The 19,176-nt window shown below is 44.6% G+C and overlaps 1 protein-coding gene across 3 annotated transcripts in view; it reads right to left on the reverse strand.

The window, feature by feature from the left end:
* Positions 1-19,176, reverse strand: part of ENTPD5 (ectonucleoside triphosphate diphosphohydrolase 5 (inactive)) — a 372,723-nt gene that overhangs the window by 243,647 nt on the left and 109,900 nt on the right. For all 3 annotated transcript variants that reach the window (XM_078659869.1, XM_078659871.1, XM_078659870.1), the window contains exon 4: positions 18,173-18,300. The gene's annotated coding sequence lies outside the window, so the exon portion shown is untranslated. The remainder of the gene's footprint in view (positions 1-18,172; positions 18,301-19,176) is intronic.

The raw sequence follows: 19,176 nt of genomic DNA on the forward strand, positions 1-19,176 counted from the left end.
ACTTCAGATTTGGGAAGTGGTAGTTGTTTAAAGACTCTTTGTAACCGATCATAACAGGCTTCATGTTGAAAAGATATCAGGGAAAGAGCTAAACTATTGCTCAACATCATCAGGTTTCCTACACTGAGAAGGTCCTGGAAGTCGAGCAGTCCAACAAATCCAACCCAAATGAAAGGGGTTTCTGTTTTTGAGAAGTGTGAAATGGTCAAGCATAGGTAACCTCAAGAACATTGTGTTTTCTACAATAGGATGGCGGCCCAATAATTCTGTATAAGTAAGACCAATGACATAGGATATCTGTTCTGTGCAGGTGGTCATGGTTCAACAGCCCTGCCACACTAAGTCAATAGTATGAACCCTCTAGAGAATAAAAGAAATGCTTTATTACAGCATGTAAACCGGGATACAGCACTTTCAACGTGGCTGTTACCACGCAGAGCCTTTACTACTCATGCTTTACAACGCATGCACTGTTACCATACATATGCCTTTACCACGCGTGCCTTTACAATGAATTAACGTTGTAAAGGTATGAATGGTAAGGGCATATGAGTGGTACTGGTGGCATATGTGTGATAGAAAAGACACCCTTGTGGTACAGGCTATCAGTGTCGTTAGAGGAAACGGAGAGACTCTTCCTCTTTATGACCTGCGCAGTAACTGAGAAGAGCTGTCCCATCAGGAGGTAAGGGGGATTGGGCTGGGTGGGTGGGTGAGAAAAGAGCTGGAGGCCGATTCGTGCAGGGGTCTGATTTTACGGCTCAGGGCAGGGGTCAGATATTGTTAACAAGGGCAGCGGCCAGAGAGGGGTGTCACGCTGGGATCTAGTTCTAGGGCTCAGGGCAGGGGCCTGGATATTCTTAACAAGGGATGGGAGGGAGGGGGTGGGGGGTTTGGCTGGAATTTAGTTTTAGAACTCAGGGATTTTTTTAAAAAGGCCTGGAGACCCGGAAGGGGGGCGACAGAGACCAGTAGGAGAGCAGAGAGCAGGGGTCAGGGAAAGCCTTTACTACCCATAAGCCTTTAACATTCATGCCTTTATAACAAAATTCGTTGTAAAGGCATGCATGGTAAAGGGACACGCATTGTATAAAAATGTGTTGTAAAGGTTATGCGTTGTAAAGGCATTCATGTTGTAACGCATGCCAGTTAAAGGCATGCGTTGCAACAGAATGTGTTGTTCCATCACACATTCATGCAAACCAGACTTCAAATTCCCAGTCTTCATGAGCTGGGATATGAGAAAGTCTCCATGCAGTCGAGCCCCCTGTCCTGTGTGCCCAAACTGCAAGTATCTGGCATCCCAGTGTTTGGATTTGGCCTCATGCCGATCTAGTAGGTGGGCAATGCCTAGGCCAGCCTTTGATAAACAGTCTGTGCCTAGATAGGTCCTGTACCAAGAGGAGAATAACGCCCTCCATTGTGCCAAGTGTTACATTCTCTGTCAAAGATTTATGAGTGTTGCACAGTGGTGAGACCTGAAGGAGGAGGACTGGGCGCCCCTGACTTTTGCGCATATTGCAAGGCTAGTCAGCTACAGTGGCTGTCATATTGGCTAGCCGGACGTAACATGCACATGATAGACTACACACCACAAATGCTTAATCAGGGAACACTCGATACACTACTACTAACTGACACTAGACTACCGCCCACCACTCCTCCTTTGCTTAAAACAGCTCTACTATATTGGAGACTGACTTTACAATGTACCAAACAAATTCCCCCATACTCTTCTAATATCCCCTTACTCGGGATACCCACTACGACTGGACTAATCACTAGATGCAGGATTTCCCAATGGGCACAAGAGGGAGTGACGACGATTGGAGCACTGTTCATAAACGGTACACTAGTGGATCATGAAAACTTCACCCACACTCAAGGTGTCCCTCAAACATTGTTTATGCTGCACAGTACCATTTCCCATTATAGTAAACGATACTGGTCTCCTGACGGGAAGAAGCCTTCTTCCCACGAACGAGTACATGCAGTACATTTAATGGGCAAGGGATGCCACTTACCCACTGGTTATACAGAGGCATCAGGGCACATTCGGGAACCTTACTTACACTCCTGAGAGAAAAGTGGACGACGGATTTGGGCAGGGAATTTACTGAAAAGGAATGGGCTTCCACACTGGAATTCCCTCAAAAAGTGTCCAGAAACGCTAAATTTAAATATATACACAAGCCTAGGGCTTATCTTATCCCACACTACCTCAATTGTATATACCCAGATGCACAAGTCCCCTGCTCTCGATGTCAGAAAACTCACTCAGATATGTTGCATATGCTGTGGGACTGCCCACGCTTATGGGGATTCTGGCACACAATAGGGTATCTAGTGAAGGAAAAGACGGGCACCGCTGTTTGGACAACAGCAGAAAGCAGCCTACTGGGACTGCACCGTTACTCGAAAGGACAGAAAGTACTGTATAGATTTGCAGACATGGCTATTCTTATAGCGAAACGTGCCATCACAAAGAGGTGGAAATCAGCCCTTTCCCCTATACCACTTACCTGGCACTATGAAATGACTCGCTGGTGAAGTGCAGAGAGTGCTATTATTAGAAAAGAAGAACTCCTTGGTTTGCATAAAATATCCATATCTATGGAATGGGATCAGATGCTAGAAACACTACAGGCTACAGACCCATTAGAGCCCCCTGTTCCCCAAACTATAATAACACAATCCCCAACGGTTGTGGGTTGAACAACTGAGCCCTTATAGTACCATACATTACAATGCCTACCATCCAGGATCTAGAAGACATATGCTATAGCCAGAAAACTATACTCATAAATGAGAATACACAACTCTAACCCAGGATTCATTTATGTGGGTGAACCAGGAAAAAGGGTGGAGGGAGTGAAGATTCAAATTGGGGTTTGTTAGAATATATTTGTTTTGATTTTTGTATAGAAGTAAACTGTATGTATATCACAGCGGATAAAATATAATGTACTTAATATAAATCTGTCAGAAGAGAAAATATTATACTAAGTACTCACTTACATAGAGGTATATTGTCAAATACAATACACAAATTGATTTACGGGTATGTGCATTCACTGACGGATTATTGTAATGAATATACTACAGGAAATGTAATAAAATCAATAAACTTGTGTTGCACAGTGGTAGCAGCACCTCCCAATCCTAGCATGGCCAAACCTTTTCATATGTGTCACGAGAGTGGAGGCCTGGACCACTCGTGTAAAGCTCCACAGCTACCGACAACTTGGGAACCTGGCTCCCAGATCCTGCTTATAAGAGCCAGAGCACAAGATTTGGAGTATGTTGTGTGTGGCAAGTGTGGTACAGACTGAATGAACGTCTGAGGGAACCAGAATGGGACTAGCCTGTGGGACCCACTTTGGAAGCCCCTGGCCTGTTCATATGCAAACGACAGAGGTGAGGTCACTTTTCCAGCCAGAAGTAAGGGTATTGCGGACATTCCTGACTTGAGAGAGGGAACCTAGACACTGAAGTTAGGAAAGATTAGATGGGCTTCCCCTTAGAAATTCTATTAGGTCCTTTTAGCAGAAAAGCCTTACTGAAGAGTCCCACTGAATGGTAGAGGTAAGGGAGTGGGAATGCAGTTTTATTTGTAAAAGTGTGAATGGTCCTTTAGAAGGTAGTCAGCCTTGTGTTTCTCTTCCTGATCACTATTAGCTGTGGCTGTTGATAGACACTTCTCTTTGCGCCTCTGTTGTAGATGCTCCACCCTGGAGACAATACTGCTGTGAACACACTAGCCAAAGTCTGAGTCTGGAAGATAGCTTGAGATGGACATATGAAAGGAGAGCCCAATCAAACTGGTTAGGGAAGACAGAAAATACACATGCAATCTGCCATCCTTGCACAAATGTGGGAGCTGGGGACCCACTTGTTCCAGTTTCAAGTTCTCTTCAAATGAAGAAGTGGCGCACCTCAGAGTAGCCAGATCACTGCACAACCAGGGCTGATGTCTGCCTGACAGCCAAGTTCCCAGAAGTTAGATAACATTACCTAGTGTCTGATTTGGAGGAATAACTGTTTTCCATGTCCTGGAATACCTGGAGAGTCGTGCCTGGAAGGAAGAGGAAGGAGCAAGAGATCCCTGCAGAAGGAGCTCACTACTGGTGTGGACAGGAGCAGTTGACCATGGTGTTGTGGGTCAGTCAAGCAGAGACTCATGAAGAGCATAACCAGTGTGCTCCAGACTTGGAGCGGTTCAATGTCAGCCAAGCAGAGGATTTGTAACACTGTAGAAGTGTGCCAGATAATCTACGCTGCTGAAGAAGGGACCAAAAGGGACTTGTGGTACTTACTAGTGCTCCTTAAATACCTCAATGATGTAGCGTTGGCATTTGCTCTCTTGTACACACGTACACACACACACACACACACAAAGTATCCCATCTAAAATTACAACGTGGTGCTATATGCTATTGTTATCAGGTGGAACACTGCCTGCTTAGAGGCTTAGAAGGAAAGGATTCCTTTTCTTTAAATAACCCTCATGCATTCTAATAGTGTCATGCTTCAACATCGGATTCACCCCGACTCCTAAAGGTCAGAGTGGGTTCGACCATGTTCCAGAGAGCACTTAAAAGAAAAAGACCAGAGGTCATAAAGATTAAAAATCCTCCGGCTTAAACATCCAATGCGAACAACTTCCGGAGTACGACCCGCTAGAAGGCAGACTCCTACAAGAAGAACTAATAAACAAGGCGGTCTCCTTTACCTATAAAACTATTAAAAATAATATCCCAGATGGACTGAGAGGGCTACGAGCACGATGGGAGAGGAAGAGATGTGGTCACTTGAGGACATAAGATTGGGAGGCTGCATTGATGTACCCTAGAGAAGTAGCCATTAACCCCTTCGACGCTCATGACGAGCTGGGCTCGTCATGAGGTAGCCTCCCAGCACGCTCATGACGAGCCCAGCTCGTCATGAATAATGGGTTTTTAAAAAACTCAGCGCAGGAAGGGAAAATGTGCCGCGAGGATGTGGTTAAGGAAAGGCTCCGTCTCACTTATTATTAAAAGATACTACATAGAACCTACTATGATAGAGACAGGCTGCACAAAATGGGAAGGGCAGAGTTACCGTACTGCCTCACTTGCAAAACGGCCAAAAGCGACTTCTTTCATACAGTTTGGGCATGCCCCGAGCTGTAGGTATATTAGACGCAGATAACGGAGTTGTTTGGAACAGTCCTGGGGGCGACATTGCCGATTGAGCCACGGTTCGTAATATTGGGGATACCAAGCGAGGTAGACATCACCAGGGCACAGCTAAATTTCGCCTCTTTGGGATTGGTGGTGGCCAAAAGGAACATAGCCAGACGATGGAGGGTGGCTGAAAACCCTACAATTCAGGAATTGACTTATACATGGCAACTGAGCAAACTGTGTACCGTAGCAGGGGATGCCCCCGGAAAATTCACAGAATATGGGACCCCTGGAGGTGACCCTTTGGGTTGGACTGGGAAGATGACAAACAACATCCCGCAACACATACGTCACAGAAGATATCCATAGGTGGGCCTGAGGGGGGACCGCCCGAGAGAAAATATCTGGCTGCCAACTACCATTATTCCCTAGCCCCAAATGGCAATGAGTAATGGACAAGTGTGAAAATTGGTGGTGAACACAAATCAACACGAACCGAAGGGAGGGGGGATGGGTTGCTAGGTTGCTGACGACCAAGTTTTGTTGGATGCGATCAATTATGACAGTTGTAATGTTTATGACATATATTTTGCTATTTGTTCAAACCAAAAATAATAAATAATAATAATCCTCCGCCTTTCTCCAAGTTATCCCTTTATTAGTGGAGTAGTTGCGGATGTTAAAAAGAATATCAAGAGGGTGTTAGAATTTAATGGTCCTATGACCCTATACCAACATGTTTCAGCCCTATTCTATGGCCCAAAAAGGCCCGTGGCATACCCCGGGTGATTTAGAATCACCTTCCTGGTGTGTATGTGTTACGCTGTGTCTTGTTCATACACAACTATCTGAAGAAAGCAGTCTCCAGGACACTGCTGAACAGTCTGCACCTACCCAATAGTAGTAGAGAAGTTGCCTGACACGACTGCGGGGCACACCACCTCCCCAGTGAGAGAGGAACATGGACTGACGATTGGTAGGCCGAAACAACCCTGCTCGGGTCCCAGAACAAGGGTGAGAGACAGAGTGGTACTAATGCCAAAGACTGCTACTGTACTACTAAACATACCAGAGCAACCCCAGACTATAGAGGGAAGGGAGAGTGAGAAACCGTGACAGCATTACCTAAATGGATTAGCCATAGGCCTGTAACCCATGTATTTCATATTGGTCTTAGTGTTTTATATTGAATGTCATCATGTGATAAAGTGCTTTCTTTGTATAAAGATTAGCACTGGGCTGGATAATCACATAATTGTTTTTCTAGCTATGAAAGGAGCATTGTGCCTGTTGTGTCCCCACATTAACCTCCCTAAGAAACTTGTGACTTCTCGCCATCGCTAGCCCTGAGAGTCAAGTATACGTTTGGCACAGTTAGCAGAGCCATAGCAGGCCAGACCCTGGATATAAGTGGCGCACAACCTCATGCCTACTGCTGTGGCACAGTAGCCTTTGCTTACTCCATGGCCATCTGCTCCCCGCCAAAGGGGATGGGGGTTATCAGGATGGCAAGGGATTGCGGGGGCGGAGTGGGGGCGACATTTTCATTCATATTTATAGATACAGGTGAGGACATTGCAGCTAGAAGAACCACTTGCAATGACATACTTTCCACGTTTGAAAGAAGGCGGAGAGATAGACAACACATGAGCAGATCTCAGTGATATTTAAGGCAGAACTGAGTACATAATCCATCTCTGCTGCAACTGAAACCACAGAATGCTGTGGAAACTATAAATCACACAGTGAAGGGTGATTCTTCACAATCAAAAAGGACCAAGAGGACATCCCATGACAAAACTTCACCCAGGGGCAGGCAGAAAACAGGTCTGTCTAGCGACTGCAATGGCAGACTCAGCTTTCCCACTAGAATGATCAAAGCAACTTGTGATCATTCCATATGTTCTGGAGGATGGACTGGGACGCAGTGGAAAGGCACAAAGCAATCTCCAGAAATCAAATTAAGGTTTCAGCAACATTTTCTCTTTTTTTGGGATCCAAAAGCACAATTGTAATTACATTATGTAATAATCTATGTTCCTTCCATCCAAAATAGCAGGAAAGACCTCAAGGAGACTAATGCCATGCCAGGCCTTAATGTTATATCACATTTTCAGTGAAGCATAACGACGTCTCAAAACTGCCTTCAGGGTTTCAGCAGTCACATTTCTATACTTTGCTGCAGTGGTCACATGAGGATTCCAAATCACAAAACAGCAAGATTTTAGGTATGTTTTGACCAGAGACTGGATTTGCGCTTTGCTGTACATGTCACGTCCTCTGCTGTTGCTGGGGTAGTCTGGACAAGAACCTGGTAGAAAAGTTCTTCAAGGAGTAGGTTATCCTCTAAATTGTACGCCCCATTGATTCTGAAAACTCTTCGATCTCTGCAAAGAACACTGAAACCAGGCCAAAGTGATCTGGGTTGCACATACATAGAAAAAGCCCAGATATTACCACAGCTTGTACCTTAAAATGTATCTCAAAGACAGAGTAGTGTGGGCCTGATCCAGTTTCTCAGATTTGGTTGTTAAGAAGGGACATCTCCATTTTCCATTCAATTTCCGGGGCTGCAAATATGGAGGAGGGGTTGAGACCAGGGTCAGATTAGAAACACCCATGGCACAGGTCAGGATAGACACAGCTTGAAAAATGCCACATGCGTACTCTGAACAGGGTCACAACTCCTGTATTGGAGACAGGAGTGACGTAGATGGAAAGGCTTTTTTGATGACACATGAATGTTACATACAAATTTAGCCTAATGATGTAGTGAACATGAATGCTACACAATGCTAATTAAAGTGTGCAAATGCAGGGCTCAGAGTCTACAAAACTAATGCTTTGAATGGTGATAACAGCTAATATAGTGAGCCAGATCGCCATTTTACTTCAGAACCACATTGGTATTAGTAGAAAAAAAATAAAAAACAAAAATGCAGTGAGACAACATTTCCATTCTGTTGTCTAGAGAGCTACTTGTAGTAAGCAAAAGTAGGCAATATCAGAAGGCCATCAGGCCAAGCGCGTAGCAAATGTGGAAAGCTGGTCTCTATATATTTGCTTGTCTTGAGGATAGATCTGTGATGAAGGCATTTTTCTCTCTGGGACGCAGGTACGCGATACTACACAACAATTAACCCCACTCTCCGAAGAGAATTACTGAAGAGAAAGGTATTAAAGAACTACGTTTTTGGGAGCGGCGGATACAAATACTGGGTGCTTGGGGAAAATGCTGCTGTCAGACTGTAGATCAGAAACTTTCAAAGGTATGCTGTGATGGAACATGGCTTGGCATAAGTCAGTTAGGAAAAAACTATTCATTCAGCCAATATATGAACCATGAGACGTTAAGCGTTAAGGAGAGTTTGGACCAATTCATTACGGATAGTAGGGATAGCCAAATATTTTCTTTTCCTACTGTTCCTCTTATTCAAGGTTATGAGAGCTGAGACTACTATAATAATTTTCATCATTTGGAAACATAAGGTTCTGTGCCGACTGTACATAATAAATAACCTACTGGACAACACAAGCAGCTGTGTGGGACTACTGTTTTCAAGAGCTAGGTTGCATCTTCAAATAACCCAAATACAAGAGTATCTATGGCAGGGTTTGATGAAATATAGCAGGGTTTGCTGACAAATAGATCTACATAAGCCTAATTAATCATGCAGAAGAGTGAGAGACATCTGTCCATTTTCCTTTTCTTCGATGGTGGTCCAAAAAGCAAGATCTCCTTGCAGCTAAGAAAATCTTTCCACGGGGGACATTATGTTTGGAGATTCATGACAACAGTGTAACCAGAAATAAATGATCAAGTTTCTGGTGTGGGAGATTCTACATTCTTCTATTTCTCTAAGTTTATTATATTTTGGCAAGTTCTCGGGAGACAGACGTTTGAGAACATGTGTAAGACCCAGACACCCCTTTTCTTTGGCTTTGCATTGAAAGTACCAGAAGGTTTAGAGTTCTAGTTCAAAAGACCTGGACTGCACTTTCTTTTCACCTCAGTCATATAGAGTTCCTGCTATCTCTCAAGTGTGCAGTACAATGTGAATTGTTCTGTTAGTTCAATGTTGGTGCTCCACCTCGTTTGATTTGGTTGCTGTAACTAGATGTGGTTCGGTCTAAAATGAGCAAAATCCATATAAATACATTTGGATGACAGAACACTTGTTAATTATATTTATACATATGGTTATCTGAACCCCTACAAATGAAAGGAGAAATCCGCAATAATCACCTAGATGACCTTTCGAAATTTTTATAGAACTATAGATTATAAATCTAACCTCATGGTAGTTGATTCTGTAAATTTCGACATTTTCACTCCTATTTTCAAGACCAAATTATTTCATCTGAATCCATCAACTACTACATTGATAGTGATCTTAAGATTAAATGAACATCTTTGGGTAAACTGCAAAAATGTTCTTTTTTGGTTATGTCATGCTTATAAAGAACATACGGTCATAAGGATCATAAGCAAATTAGCTGCATTTTCACCACTTCTGAAACTACTTAAAGAGGAATCACACCTATTCTGGTTAATGGAATGCGATTACCCCAATTCCTTGAGGGCATTTGTTCAGTTGTTGTGTCTTTAAACAGTACAGCTAACGTTAAAGATCTACCTATGGTATCTTAATTGTTGAAGACTTACATTTTTCCGTCTTCAGGTTACAGTCATTTATTTTAATATAGTATTTACTGTTTTTGCATTGCAGAACATAGGGCCAGCAGTACTAAGAACTGGTCGCATAATACTGATCGCAATTAGCGACTAGTTTCTGTAACCAGTGAAGATTTTTGCAAAAGACTATGCACCTATAGGTTGGTTCGTAAAATATCAATTTGTAGTAGGTCGAAATTTGACCTACCTCATGCATATTAATGAGGCAGTTCACAAGTTGCAACCCACTATGATTCGTACAATAACAGGGGTCAGCAGACCACCATGTCGGTGATTGCTTTCAAATAAAGCTTTTTTTCTTTTTTAAATAAATGCAGCCCAAAAAAGGAATGCATTTGAAAGAAAGAAAAGTTTAACATTCTTTAAGAGTAGGCAGTGGGTCCATGGAACACGTCCCAACTCTTGAAAATGTCTTGTCAACATGTACAATGGGGAAGGGCTCCCTTATGGAAGCCATCCCATTTGTGAATGGGTAACTCCTACCTTTGTTAGTCCCAACCAGATTTTTGTAATAAAACAGGACTACATACCATTCCGAATCATTATTTGGGAGAGGCGCCCTGAACACGCAGCTCAAATAGTAATTCGATTTTGCAAATTGTACCCTTTGCGACTACAAAAAGCCTTAGCACATATGCCCAATAGCACTTTTTAGGTTTTGACTGGCCATGCGCTTTGCGCATGTGCCAAAAAAACCTCTTGAGTTGTGTGTGTGGGTCGGGATACGCCCCCTCCTCCGATTGGCTAGCTCCATAAATGGAGGCTAGCCATTGGACGAGGGGCCTGTCCGTCAATGCCGGACCAGATTCGGGGGCGTTCCCAAGATTCTTTGGCTTTTGGCGACGTCACGCTACGTCAGCCAAAAGCCGAGAACGCCCCCGAATCTGGTCCGGCATTGCCGGTGTTCCTGCCTTCCTGCCTATTGGTGGGATTTTGATCCTAGGGGAAGCCGATCGTGGTCTAAGGGGAGCCGGTTGGCGCGTGTGCCACTGCTGAGGGGCACGGTGAACGAAGCGCCGTTTTGCGACGCGAGTCTCGGAGGTGGGCCGGTGAGTAAAGGTCGCGGCCCCCCCCCCCCCCCTTTTTAAAATGTGAAACCGGGCTCCCAGAATGCTGGCAAGAGGCGCATTCAAATTCGGCGAGGCTTAACGCTTGCCTGCCTCGCTGCACTGCCCGGCCGCTGATTTTAGAGTGCGGTCTTTCCATGTCTGGCACCTGTCGGTTCCCCTGCTTGTTGTGTTCCGGACAGCGACTTTGCGGTGAGTGCAGGGGTCAGTTTGCCCCGTCAGGGGCTTGTCTGGCGTCGGGTGCTGTTGCTTTCGTTCCCGTGTGGTTTCAGCGGCTGGTGAGTTTACAGTCGGCGATGGGGTGATACGATGCAGTCCGGGCGGGTGAATGTTAGGATGCAGAGGCACGCGGGGGTCTTGCGAGAATAGGAAATTGTGTTGTACAGTACCCTGCAGTCCGTGAGAAGTCACCTAATTCTTAATGTGTTTACAGCCCCCCCCCCCGTTTGGTATGGTGAAGTGGAGAAGTGCATTGTGGGAATTTCAGGGAAGCAGTGTAGCGTCATAATGTTGTGAACGGGCGGTGCGCTGCATCGAGAATAGGAAATTGTGTTGTACAGTACCCTGCAGTCCGTGAGAAGTCACCTTAATTCTTAATGTGTTTACAGCCCCCCCCGGTTTGGTATGGTGAAGTGCATTGTGGGAATTTCAGGGAAGCAGTGTAGCGCCATAATGTTGTGAACGGGAGGTGCGCTGCATCATTGACAAGGCGTCTCTTGCTCGTACGAGTCTCCTTCTGGTGCGATACGTAGCTCGAATTCGTTTGGTGGGAACATTGCCTGTCTTTCAAGTTTCACACGATTGTATCGGCGGAGGGCATTTCATAAAAACATTGTTTTGTGTAATTTTTCACATCCAATCTTGCAAGGACGTGCATTTAATTTGCTAGTTGTATGTCTGCGGCATTAAGGAGATGCGCATGACGTTTCGTGGTGATCTTCATTTATCAATTTTCAAATGTCAGGGAGATAAATTATTCCTCCCGGCTGAGAACTTTGAGGGGCTTTGGTGGCGGCGTACATGTCTTGTTGTTGCGTCTTTACTGCACATGGGATGCTCGAGTGGTGAGTGGGGCTTTAACTTTGTCGATTAATCAGGCACGCAGTTTTTACAACCAAAGCTACCTGTGTGTGATTGTGTAAACACCATTATCAAATAAACCTCTCTGTCTGGCAGACGCAGCAGTGTCCTCTCGGAGCGCGCGGATGATTGTGATGGGCGGCAGCTGCGCAATGGTCAAACAGGCCTCGTGCACACAGAAATCCTGCTCCGCCTGGCGGCGTGATTGCAAGTGAGATTATGTCTTGAGTAATGCCGGCCTCGGGCGCTGTGGGGCCGGCCGTCTTTGGGATGATGTTGTAGTGATCGCTCGCCCGGTATGCAATTATCCTCTTCCAAAGTAAACACTGACTATAGGCCCTCATTAGAAGCACCTCACCATTCCGCAGCCTATACTCGCCCTTGTGGCTTGCTCTTGCACAAGAGATTTCGTTGCCATCTTGTGATCCCTCACCAAGGGCAGACACACCTCTACCCTCCAGAGTGAGGTGCTCTGTACGCCACAGGCAGCTTCGCATCCAAACCGCCCCGGGCATTATCCCTCAGCGTCTGGTCCCCCCAGTTATTGTTGTTTCCTGGGTGTGACCTCGATTTCTTTGGCAGAAGCGGTACTTGAAATCCGTGTGTGTTAAAAGCTGACAAAATGAGGGCGGGAAAAGAGAGCGCGAGAGAGGGGACATTCTACGCAGGGGCTACTAGCGAGCATGTTCCGTTATTTATAGTGGGGAATAATTGTTTTAAGTGATAATTGTGCATATTTTTCCTTCTTGAGCTCAATTACAGCCCTGAAGCAACAGAGCTTCATAACGCTAATGTAAAATCCGTCTGATGTTTTGCATATCACTAAGACTTCTGGAAGAACCGATCAGCTGTTGAATATTTATGTGCCCAGAGCCTGTCTCTACAGCATCTTATTTTTACAATTTGGCAAGCTTTGTTTTACGGTATGAATCAGCAGGTCAGCCCGCTCTTGAATATACCAAGCAGAGATTAGTTTTGGAAGCTTTGGTAATTCAACTTTTATGAAATGCGCCTCTTCTGGCGATCACCTTGTCTTTACCCTCATTCTCCCAACTCTACACACATTATTTCAAGCCTCGAGCTTGGATTGGTCATGCTGTGCCGCTGAGGCTGTTATACAGTGTGTTGTTTTTTCCATGATCTCCTCACTCGTGTGTTGGGCATAGCTTTAGATTCACTCAAAGACTGGCAGCTCCACCATCCCATGAGGTGCCGGGCAAAGACCAATCATTGCCTTATGGTTAGAAGCGCTTCAAACTGGGAGTTTCTTCCCGAACATACAGGGATAGCACGCTGAGGCTCTACTGTGCATTCTGGCAATTAATGAAATCATGAACTGTGTTTTTATGGGGGATGGTGCGGTGATTGAGGTTTTGGAGGGTGGCGATTTTGGAGTGAGCGACGGGACCGTGTTGGCGCCTTAATTCACTCGCGCTGGTCTTTTGGATGGGCGAGTATCGTTGTGGCCGTTGGCACATAATGATTTCATCTCAGAGTACCACACCAGGGCCTGAATATTAGCCGACTTGCGTTATTCATTCTAATTTTAAGTAATTGGTCTTAAGTCCGAGGGGGTGCTTTCTGAAGGCTGGGAGGGGATGTCTGAGGCTGGGAGGTGCTGGCTGGGGGTGCTGTCTGAAGGCTGGGGGTGTTTTCTGAAGTCTAGCTGGTGTTTCCCAGAGAAACATATACATGATGCTTGTGAGACGGAAGGCTGTGCCCCATTGAAACAGTTACCAGCAGTCTCTGCCCTTGTGTCCTTGTATGGCGAAAAACTACTTTAATTATACCTGGGTCGGAAAATGCATAAAACCTCATGTGTGAAGGTGCCTTTAGTCCAGGCTTGTCAGTAGTGTTTGTGGGGCTTAAGTGAAAAAAAACAAATGTGTAAGTCCAAGTTATTCAGTTTATGCAAGGTGCCAATAGCACCTCAATGAGAGCTAAAATGATGCAGTGTGTGTGGGGGGGGCTCGCAGTGTGTGGGGGGGGCTCGCAGTGTGTGGGGGGGCTCGCAGTGTGTGGGGGGCTCTGTGTGGGTGTGTGTGGGGGGGCTCTGTGTGGGTGTGTGTGTGGGGGGCTCTGTGTGGGTGTGTGTGGGGGGCTCTGTGTGGGTGTGTGTGGGGGGCTCTGTGTGTGTGTGGAGGGGGCTCTATGTGGGTGTTTGTGTGTGGCATTTGCGAGAGATTAAGCTATTGGCATTGTAAATGACAATGCCATTTATTTATGTTAAAAAAAAATAGCAATGTCAAGAGCAATGCCAATAGCTCTAACTTTAACAAAGGCAAAACCATTGCATTGTAAATGCTTGTTCCATTTGGCTTAAACATAAAGGATTTAAGGACTGATTCAAACACTTAGACAACCAGTCAGTCACCATGAAGCGTTTTCTACAAACATTATGGCACTCCATTCTCCAGATGGACTGATTAAATATACACAACATGAAATACACAAAGAATTAGTTAATCATTATACCTCGTTAAATCGGTCTACTATGGAAGCCCATGGTTCTGAAATTTAAAAAAATCTAGATGAACTTGCCTTCCCTCGGTTTATGCCTAATCAGTGCATGGAACCAAAAGCACCTATAACAATAGCAAAAATCCAGGGAGCATTTCGATCCCTAGCCCCAGGGAAAGTTACAGGACCGGATGGTTTTCCATCAGAGGTTTATAAAACATATGCAGATCTTTTGGCACCTACTCTTCAGAGGGTTTATGAAGAGGCGATACACCTGCCCAATTACCAAGTTCTATGTGCGAAGCCACACTGGTCTCCCTCTTAAAGCCAGATAGGATCCCATCCATCTGGGCTCATAACGTCTGCTGGCACTGCTGAATGCGGATTATAAGATTCTGGCTAGCATTCTTTCAAGAAGGGCAGCTGGCACCATTAGAACCTTCTTAAATACATGTGGGTCAGAATGGATTTGTACCGGACCGTTCCACATCCCTCAATCTGCACAGCCTGTTCAGAGTTGTGCGAAATTCACCTCAGGCTTGGCCCAGTTCCTGATGCATGGTGTTAGACCTGGTGTAGGACTTTTACATGCTGGAATGCCATTTGTCTTTAGGGTACTACCCAGATATGGTCTAGGGCCACGTTTCACAATGTGGATAAAATTATTATATGCCAATCCAGTAGTGAGGGTCAGGACGGGCAACATGATGTCGCAACCAATACCGGTACGCAGGGGTACAAGGCAGGGCTGCCCCCCCCCCTTTTCGCACTGGCCATTGAGCCTCTAGGCTTGGCCATACGAGCATCTGCAGACCACTGAGGCATCCATGTGGGAGGAGAAATGCATACAATCTCTTTATATGCAGACATCCTTCTCATATTTTAGAGATGTTGGGGGGTACCAGAAGTCATACCCAATACACTCAGTCACTTTGTCCGCCTCTCTGGTCTTCAGGTTAACAGGGGGAAATCATGTCTATTTCCGTTGGATCTCAACACTCCAGACCCTAGATGTATTATTACTGGAAGCCAGGGTGTATCATGGTGACCAGGATCTCCTGGATGGCAATCTCACTAGGGCACTCACGTCTCGGCAGATGACTTCCTGGAAGACGCTTGCTCTCCAAGTAGCAGGTAGGGTCCCGCTTATTAAGATGGTGATTCTCCTTCTACTCCGTTTACTTTACAAACCTGCCGCTATGCTTTACTCCCTCCTTTTTTCGATCCATTGAACGCATCATCTGTAGCCTGATATGGAACACATCTTGCTGTAGAGTGGTGCTTGCAAAGTTATACTTCCTAATGGTACAAGGGGGACTGGCAGGTCCCAACCTGGAACACTACTTTCTAGTATCCCAGCCGCAATGGGTGGCACACTGGGTGGAAGGTCGATACATATCAGACATGACAGGAACTGAAACACTGTTTACAGTGCACACTACCCATATGTTTTACCCATGTGGCTGGAAAAATGGTTTACCCCCCCCCCTGCTGCTGCAAGTGGCGCTCAGATGTTTTAAAAGAACTCTGTTCCTTACTAAACATATACAGCCTTATGCTCCAGCGATTCCACAGCTTGGTACACCCAAGGGAACCGAACTCGCAGCACTGACTGATCTAGTGGACTGCCATAATGCGCTATACATACATTGGGAGACCTCTACTTGGACGGTGTGCTCTGGCCATTCGGGGATCTGGCGCAGGAGGAGGGACTGACTCCAGGGCACTTCCTCATGAATGCCTCCTGGATTAGTCCTCTATAGAGCAAATGGGGTGGGGTTGTTATGCAGTAATCACAGACTAATCTGGTGCTCCAATATATACACGTCATGGGAAATGGCAGGCACCTCACTTGCTGATTTGCAGACGCGGGTACAAGACAGCAATAGACCTGACTCCACTGCGCACAAAATGGGAATCCGACTTAAGCCGTGCACGTATGGACACAGAATGGAACACAGTATTGGAGAGTCCTACATATGTACCCTGAAATGCCAGGTTCAAATTAATACAATTCTACATAATACATCGAGCATATCTGACCCCGGAGAAAATCAATTGTTACTTTACGAGAGACTATGCACAGTGTCTTAGGTGTCTCGATCCTGATGCCGACATCATACACACGTTATAGGCATGTCCTAGATTACAACAATGATGGGAAGAAGTAATATCACACTTATTTGAATGCACAAGTAGGCAGCTTTCTAACACCAGGGAGGTATGTGTACTGGGATTATTCCTGTGAGACAAAAAACACAGAGCCACAAACCGTTTTTTAGATCTAGGTTTAGCTGGGGCCAAAAGACTTGTAACTAAACACTGGAAATCCCGTAACCTGCCGTTAAAATTAGCCGTTCCTGTTCAATCCTCAGCTGGGCGAGGTCCGAAGAAGTATCTCTACGTAGGGAATACACCATCGGGCTACATATATATCCTATATCAGACAGCTGCTACTTTTCTAGTGGCGCTTCAGGTAAATTTAGACACTGAACAGGATACCACAATTCCACAGCAGTTGGGATTGGTAGTGTTGACGAAATGAGGTTACCGGATATCTACTGCTTTAGGCTGGGGGACTTTGGGGTAGGGGAGGTTGAAATGGTACACAAGAAATCATACGAACAGTAGAATGCTACAACAAGAAATATTGGTCATGAAATAATGCAGTATCATATAATATTTATCACAGGAGGGGGATCTGAGCATTGTTGGGCCTGAAGTTCATATATATGTTGGTTAATAAATTCACTGATCTCCTACATGTGACCAGATGACGGCAAAGTACAAGTTTCCATTCCAATTATATTCACTTGGATATGTTCAAATTTGAAGTATAAGCAGATCTGTAACAAAGGGGTCTTTATCTCCCCTATATAATGGTATTATCAACAATTGTGCTACGCACATGAATGTAGATCGTTATGTGTTACTACTACTAAAATAATAAACAAATCAAACAAGAAATTAAGCATTTTCTACAAAAATGTCTGCATTTCTGGGCACAGAAACTCGTTTTTCTACTAGAAATTATCTCAGACTCACAGCCTCATTCATGAATATGTGCAAGATTAACAAATCTGGCGATTTCCCATTTTTTATTGGATTCTGTATAATCATACTCCTGAAACCCCGTAGATTCCGGAAAGAGAAAACCTACAAGCGCTCCTTCTCAGGAATGGCACCCAGGATCTGGAATGCGCTCCCTCCTGAAACAAGGCGTATCTCCTCCACTGCACTCTTCAAGAAAGAGGTGAAAACCATCCTTCTGGCCAAGATCTCCTGAACCTTATAGGTGTTGGATCAGAGACTCTGCATTGCCTTGTGTCAATGCTCACCTTGTCCTTTGGCACTATACCCTACTTGATGACTATACTAAAACACTGGTATAAGCCTTCCACACACCCAAGTTGTACCTGAACACCTCTGTATTGGGATCAATGACTTGTGCCGTCTCATATTACTTGTTTACCTGACTGTATATTGATATGTTTTATGTATGTTATTATGATCCCTTCGTGTTGGTGACTACTACATTGTTCCCACTACCTCTGTTCATTCCTACTGCCCCTACCTTGTCATTGTGAAGCGCTCTGATATCTGTAAAGATCTTGTTCGCGCTATATAAAACTTTGAATAAATAAATAAATAAATAAATAAATAAATACAAAAGTAAATGAACAAAGGACTGCTTGTGTCATTACCTGTGGTAAATCCAAAATCACCACGCCTGCATCTGGTAGAAGCATAACAGTGTTCACTCTTCCTGCAGACATGGCTCGTCAAATGACAAACACAGCAGAAATCCAATATGGATCTTCTTTCTATCAGTCTGGTGGGGTAACAAACACAGAACAAATAGTTATTTGATTGACTATCAATCTTTTCATTTATTTTCACTGAATCTTTGGGCAACATTGATTTATTTGAAGGCAGCTGAGTGAATTTTACCTTATACAGGAGTTTATAATGACATTATAATAACAGATGTATTAGATAGTTCAATGATGAAATCCGACAATTTAAATGGTCTTCACCAAATACATTTTCTTTAACAAGGGGCGTCAAATCAAGACACGCTTGACATCTGGTATGGAGATCCTCTAATCCTCATTAGTGGAAAAGGTAATTCTATAACACTCCATCACAGAAGTAGGGCTCCATTTAAAAAATATATATATTCATGACCCTTGTCCTGCTTCAAACTCTTAACCTGCTCAGAACAAAAAGAAAATGCAATGTGAAGGAGCCAATGATATGTCTTCACGGCACAGAGGAAAGAGAGGCAAACATGAAGGAGACCAGGGTCAGTGGTCCGTTGCATTTAAATAAAATGTAGAAAACCTAGATTCTCCTACTTTCTGATGTGCGTCAACATACAAAGGAACAATACCAAAAAACTGAATAGTTGCTGCTTGAATTTTTTAAGAAGGATCAATGGCAAACCAGATGGTTCCAGCGAAGAGTTACAAAAGTAGAGAAAATACACATTTCTAGTGATCCTGTGGATGCCAAAGGCCTGTAGATTTTTAGGACATTCAAGGGAGAGGAGTCTGATGCTAGTGAAGTAGGCAGAGTTGTTGGAGAGCAAGGTACTACACAGGTAAGGGGCTAAAGAACCATGATTGGCACACGGTAGTTAGTTAGACAGTAGTTAGCGATGGAGGATGTTGGACCTGTCAGATAGAGTGGTCTTCCCTCATATATA

This window comes from Lissotriton helveticus, chromosome 9 (genome assembly GCF_964261635.1).
Source record: "Lissotriton helveticus chromosome 9, aLisHel1.1, whole genome shotgun sequence".
NCBI classification, from domain to species: Eukaryota; Metazoa; Chordata; class Amphibia; order Caudata; family Salamandridae; genus Lissotriton; species Lissotriton helveticus.